Source organism: Berghia stephanieae, chromosome 2 (assembly GCF_034508935.2).
Source record: "Berghia stephanieae isolate SIO BIC M18660-M18661 chromosome 2, UCSD_Bste_1.3, whole genome shotgun sequence".
Taxonomy (NCBI): domain Eukaryota; kingdom Metazoa; phylum Mollusca; class Gastropoda; order Nudibranchia; family Aeolidiidae; genus Berghia; species Berghia stephanieae.
In genome coordinates, this window is record NC_088361.1 from 122,372,420 (window position 1) to 122,379,711 (window position 7,292).

A 7,292-nucleotide genomic window follows, 5' to 3' on the forward strand; every position below is an offset into this window, starting at 1 on the left:
ATCAATATATTATTACAGCGATAAAACCTTAGCGTGCTTGATACGAAACATTCATTATGTTTACTTTTAGATAGATAGACTCACTTATTCGTTAATCAGCAACACGATCACTTCCCCTTCCTTCTTCATAATATTATGGTCGTGTTTCTTAATTTAATCGGGTCAACGTCCTTTATAACGTCCCGAACTACTGTCCCATATCCAGCAGATGTCCTGTGCGCCTGCCTCCATCCCGTCGCCCGAACACCACTCTCGGCCTCTCTCAAGCTTGCTCGCTTCACGCGACACGCACGACGCGTGCAAGATGGAGACAGTGCCCCCGTGGAGTGTTCGGTCGCAACACGCCCTAACCCGTGCCGTTCCAGTTGCCGCAATGTGAGGCTGCTCCGCTGCTGCTCTGCTTTGCTTCGCATCGCCTCTCACGTTCGACTAACAATAACTTTAACTATTGCCATCAAATGATAAGCTTTTGCCTTTGGCGCTTATCACCTTGGAGTTTAAAATTCTTGACAGTTTTTCTTAAAATTACCTAACAGATGTGGAATGTATTTATGGTTGATCTGTGTTTTACATGTGATTAAAATTCATCGTTTTATCATTTACCGAAGTGACTCGAGATAAGCCGATTTAGAGAAATATTGGAGTAAAATAAGGTACCCAAGCATTTTTACTTGTGTATGAGTATCATTACATAAAATGTAACCTTTTTCATTACACTAATAGATTTCAATGTGTTTTAAATGGTGTCTTTTTTAATTTAATGTTTAAAATATTTCAAATTTATGTGATTTTGAATTTATTACGTACTAAATTCAACTGAAAATTTTAAATTTTAAAAGCGAGATATTATTGTGTTTCTTGTTTTTGTTGACCCGCGTGTTGAAAAGTTTCTCGGAAACGGAGTTGCTCAAATTGTTTTATCTTGTATTTTATTCCATACGGATTTGTACGAATACATGCTATTTATACAGAGTGAAGTGCTCACTTCACCGATATAGCAAACAAAACCCGTCTCCAATTGAAAGGTAAGCGGATAATAACACATTTTTTTATTATTATGTTGTTGCAATAGAAACCGCTTTGTTTACATGAAAGCTGCTCCGTCAAACAATAGCAGGCACTGTTGTTGTTTTTACATAATCCATATGTACCAGCAATGTGCTCCTACTTCTTCTTTGAAGATTGGATTATTAGGATTTGAGTATTACACAATTATACGCGTGTTAAGTATTGTCGTAGTGAACAGATCCATATGGTCAATATTGTATTTACAGATATGGGTTTAGGTTTTATTCTTTTATTATGATTATTTTTTTTTCAATTGATCACATGGGGTTATAGTAATATTATATTATTGAAAGCGATTTTATCCACACCCACGTGGCCTGTTTAAGAGGAAAAGTTGTAATTACCTTATTACTATTATTAATATCATTATTAATATTATTATTATTATTATTATTACTATTATTATTATTATTATTATTATTATTATTATTATTATTATTATTATTATTATTATTATTAACATGATCAGCATAATTGTTATTGTTATAATAATAACTAATAATAATAATAATAATAATAATAATAATAATAATAATAATAATAAGATGATGATGATGATGATGATGATGATGATGATGATGATTATGATAGTAGTAAAATTATAGTAATAATATTAATAATAATAATAATAATAATAATAATAGTAATAATAATAATAATATAATAATAATAATAATAATAATAATAATAAATAATAATAATAATATAATAGTAATAATAATAATAATAATAGTAAACCTATTTTAACCTATTTGAATTTTACGGTGGGGCAGTGTAGTTTTCTGGTAAGACACTCGCTTTCATATCAGAAGGTCCTGGGTTCGAGCCTCGCATAGTTGAGTACTTGGAAAGGTTCTTCACTCACGTTCTGTCACGGTACTCAGGTGCAAAATGAGAACATGGCCTTTAACAGCGTTGGATCTGTCAGGGAAAAAACGTGTTATCGACTAACAGGCGCCAAGTCTTCTTCTACATGTTACGGGTTGCTGTTGGTCAGGGACGTTTTTTAAAGCGCTTTGAGCACGTTTATTGGATATTGCGCTACATAAAAGCTCAGGTTTAAGTTTGAGAGACAAGAATCAATTAATCAATAAGCTCTGATTACAGAAATCAACTTAAGTCGTCGGGTTCTTCCTGAAATCATACTATAGATAGTATGCGCTTGGCTAAGAAGCTCATAACATTGCCATCCGGAAGTATAACGAACCAACACACAAAACTGTGTGTATCCATGAACGTTTATAGTCCGGTTAATACAGTTCAGTGAGCATTACTCATAAACGCGGATGGCAAAAAACAATAACAAAGACCTGAGTGACGTCATCTTCGAACTATCTATATGAAGAGGATTGGTCACAAAACTTAGGCTGAGCGGATTCATTTTCGTATCCGTTCGGTTCCAGTTGTGAATAAATTGGGTGTATTAGCGTAGCCATCGTTAACTCTGACACTGACCAAAAACATGACGTCAAAATGCCAGTCTTTGGCCACAAAAGAAAACAAATCGTGAGTTGTATTCAATAGTTCAACCAATGAAATAACTTGTTTCCATGAGGTCTACTAACGACAACTCACTTGGCGGTGCAAAATCCAAATAATGACGTCAAAATCGAGTCTTTTTGGGTTTCAGTGTCAGGCTATAACTTAACGATGGCTACGATTAGTCGCTGTAGATAGAATGAAGTTGACGTCACTTGGTTCTTTGTTAATGTTTTGTTGTTTTTTTTGTCATCCGCGTTTATGAGTAATTCTCACTAAAATGTATTAACCAAACTATAAACGTTTAATGTAACAGATAGTTTTGTGTGTTGGTCCGTTATACTTCCGGATGGCAATGTTGTGAGCTTCTTGGTTAAGCTCATACTATCTATACATTCCTGCAATTTAATTACAACAAACATATGAATCATACCAGCACACAAAACTAAGTTTAACCTAAAACGTTTATAGATAGTATGCGCTTGGCTAAGAAGCTCATAACATTGCCATCCGGAAGTATAACGGACCAACACACAAACTCTGTGTAACCATGAACTTTTATAGTCTGGTTAATACAGTTTAGTGAGAACAACTCACAAACGCGGATGGCAAAAATTAATAACAAAGGCCTGAGTGACGTCATCTTCGAACTATCGATAGATAGTTCGAAGATGACGTCACTCAGGTCTTTGTTATTGTTTTTTGCCCTCCGCGTTTATGAGTAATGTTCACTGAACTGTATTAACCTGACTATAATCGTTCATGGATACACAGAGTTTTGTGTGTTGGTCCGTTATACTTCCGGATAGCAATGTTATGATCTTCTGAGCCAAGCGCATAATATCTATAGTCCGGTTCATACAGTTTAGTTTGAACTACTAAAAAACGTGGATGGCAAAAAACAATAACAAAGACATGACCGACGCCATCTTCGTTCTATCTATTCTGTGAAACTCTTATTATCTTTCTCACGCCGCTTTCCACACAACCATCTTAGTCTGGTACACAGTACCAAGTTATAACATCGCTTGTGAAAATAGTCGACAGTACAAAACCTTTATCTTATCTGCTGATGTAGAGTAATGTGTAAACATTGAAGTATGAGAGTCTTAGCGTAGCCTTCGTTAACATCTGAAACTGGAACTTGCATTGTGACGTCATTTTTAGGTTAGTGCCTCGTCTAGTGAGTTGCTTATAGTTCTCAAGGATATAAATAATCCCACTGGTTGAACTATTGAATCCAACCGTAGCCATCGTTAACTTATAGATAGAATGCGCTTGGCCAAGGAGTTCACAACATTGCCATCCGGAAGTATAACGGACCAACACACAAACTCTGTGTAACCATGAACTTTTATAGTCTGGTTAATACAGTTTAGTGAGAACAACTCACAAACGCGGATGGCAAAAACAATAACAAAGACCTGAGTGACGTCATCTTCGAACTATATATAGCCTCACACTAGAGTAGCCATCGTTAACTTATAGCCAGTCTTTGGCCACAAAAGAAAACAAATCGTGAGTTGTATTCAATAGTTCAACCAATGGGACCACTTGTTTCCATGAGCTCTACTAAAGACAACTCACTAAGCGGTGCAAACACCAAATAATGACGTCAAAATGCCTAGTGAGTTGTCGTTAGTAGAGCTCAAAGGAACAAGTGATTCCAATAGATAGTATGCGCTTGGCTAAGAAGCTCATAACATTGCCATCCGGAAGTATAACGGACCAACACACAAAACTGTGTGTATCCATGAAAGTTTATAGTCGGGTTAATACTTTTCAGTGAGCATTACTCACAAACGAGGTTGGCAAAAAACAATAACAAAGACCTGATTGACGTTATCTTCGAACTATCTATAGATAGTTCGAAGATGACGTCACTCAGGCCTTTATTATTGTTTTTGCCATCCGCGTTTGTGAGTTGTTCTCACTAAACTGTATTAACCAGACTATAAAAGTTCATGGTTACACAGAGTTTGCGTGTTGGTCCGCTATACTTCTGGATGGCAATGTTGTGAACTCCTTGGCCAAGCGCATTCTATCTATAGATAGTATGCAGATGACGTCACTCAGGCCTTTGTTATTGTTTTTGCCATCCGCGTTTGTGAGTTGTTCTCACTAAACTGTATTAACCAGACTATAAAAGTTCATGGTTACACAGAGTTTGCGTGTTGGTCCGCTATACTTCCGGATGGCAATGTTGTGAACTCCTTGGCCAAGCGCATTCTATCTATAGATGACCTATTGAATACAACTCACGATTTGTTTTCTCTTAGTGACAAAGACTTGTCTTTTGACGTCATTTTTTTGGTCAGTGTCAGGCCATGAGTTTACGAAGGCCAAGATCCTACTCACGAATTGCTTTCTTCCTCAATCTTCATTGGTTTGTATTTGCAAAAGGTCTCACGTGCCCATCACTACAAATGTCCAGTTACATTTGGTGGACTTCGCCGTGTACTCTAATTGACGTAATTATTTGATATATTATTTTTTTGGCCAGTGTCAAGCTATGGCTTTACAAAGGAAAGAATATTGACGCTATGCGTGTGGGTTAACTACTCGCAACATCCGACAGCCTGAGTGGACGTACCTACATACAAAACTGTGTGTAACCTCTAACGTTGATAGTCTTGAGAAAGTTCATTGAGAACTAATGATCCAAATGGCGGTCTAAAAATAGGAACAAAGAACTGAGTGACGTCAACTTCGTTCTTGAAATAACGATTATCACTAGAAAAGTAAAATGCTTCTTTATGTCAAAAGTTATTTAGTTATTTCAAGGCGAGAGGATAAGGGCGAAAGGGGGCAGGTCGTGGTCTCCGCTGATTTTCAGCCCGGTACACTCCTAATAATGGGCATTACATTTCCGTGTGTTTGAGGTCGTTGGTCACATTGCAAAGTGTGCTCAAAATGACCCACATAGTGAAAAGTGTTCACTGTTTGAAAATTTTCGACGTCACAATTGGTCATTTTGCTGAACATGACTCATGGGTAAATTTACAACTTTCATAAACAAAGCAGCGTGTTTACATTCATTTAGAAATGGCCAATCGTTGTACAACAAAAAAATTATGTGATCGATGACTGGTTGTACGAAAACATGAATATAGATCGCTCCCATTAGAAAATAGAGTACAAGACGAGATCACTAAAAGAAAATTAAAAATGAGTTGTTTGTAATGCTTGACGACAGCACAATGAAAAGTGCATCTTGAAAATGATGTTGTAACTCAGACAGTTTATCTCAAATATCAATTAGCTAATTTGAAATGATCAAAAATAAATAAATAAATAAAGAGATATATGCTTGCGATCAAAAGAAAATATACACATTTAAAACCGTCGTTATTTTTTTTTTATCCGTTGGAGTAGACTAATGATTTTCCACTGAGTTGTTTACCATCAGCCTTTCTGTTTACCGAAGAATGCTTAATATCACAAGGAGAACTGTATAGATAGTATGCAGATGACGTCACTCAGGCCTTTGTTATTGTTTTTGCCATCCGCGTTTGTGAGTTGTTCTCACTAAACTGTATTAACCAGACTATAAAAGTTCATGGTTACACAGAGTTTGTGTGTTGGTCCGTTATACTTCCGGATGGCAATGTTGTGAACTCCTTGGCCAAGCGCATTCTATCTATATTCGTTAGTGGATAGATTTGAAATTACACAAACGGTAAGGTACTAACGAATCTACAGTTCTCCTTGTGATATTAAGCATTCTTGCCACATTGGTCACAGACTGTCCAGCTTGAAGATGACCAATGGCACGTGCATGTTGTTCTAAACTAAGTCGTGACATCGCGCAGATTAATGGATGGTATTTTGCATTGTGTTTTCCTGCCTTGAAAATGATTCAAGAAGATACGGATTAGCTAATACGTATGGCAAAGAATTCAATCTACAACTTCCTGTTCAGAGTAATGGGCTGAAAGGTCATTTTAGCTCGTGCGCGACGTGGTGAGTGAATTTCAGGTCAAAAACAAAAACATCAACTATCGGTACACAGAAAGGCCCCGGTAAACAACTCGGTGGAAAATCATTAGTCTCCGCCAACGGATAAAAAAATAACGACGATTTTAAATGTGTATACTTTCTTTTGACCGCAAGTATATAAGTAAATAAATAAATAAATGAATAAATAAATTAAAAAAGAAAGAAAGAAAGAAACGATGGCCAAAGTTTCATGCCATGTTTCAAAAGCTTAACTGGCTGGGTAACAGAATGGTGGGGAAAACATGAAAGCAACACATTTCAAAATAATCCCCCAAATGTGTATTGAAATACTCTTCAACAGTCGTAACGTCACTTCCTTCCTAATGACGCATGGTAGCTTAGTAACACTGGCTCTAAACTATCGGAACAATGGCGGACGCCCGTATGAAATATTTATCCGGCGAGTATAAAGGGTATCCAGAGGTATCCACATACATTTGATCATGTTTTGACTTTTACACATTCTGATCACAAGGCATATGAAAAGTTCTAGCCAGCATGAAAAATAAAAAGTAATGATTTTCTTTGTTTAGAACAAAGATGGCCGCCGTTGCCGGGCGGCGTGACATCAGACTATTGCATCGTATTGGAATTCGTAGCATGGAAGTGAATAGGTGCACAAATACCCGGCTAAATAATATTAGAAAAGAGTGTTTTTTTTTTTGTTTTTGCGTGCCATGTTGGTTGCAGTAAATATCCAAATAGCCATGCACCTTGCGCCATAGATGAGATTTATGCTTTTAACT

General features: G+C 36.5%; 1 protein-coding gene across 2 annotated transcripts in view; it reads left to right on the top strand.

Moving 5' to 3' along the window:
* The first annotated feature begins 364 nt into the window (after nt 1-364).
* The window catches only part of LOC144966471 (5-hydroxytryptamine receptor 1A-like), a 437,629-nt gene continuing 430,701 nt past the window's right edge, over nt 365-7,292 (top strand). For both annotated transcript variants that reach the window (XM_078903048.1, XM_078903047.1), the window contains exon 1: nt 365-1,025. The gene's annotated coding sequence lies outside the window, so the exon portion shown is untranslated. The remainder of the gene's footprint in view (nt 1,026-7,292) is intronic.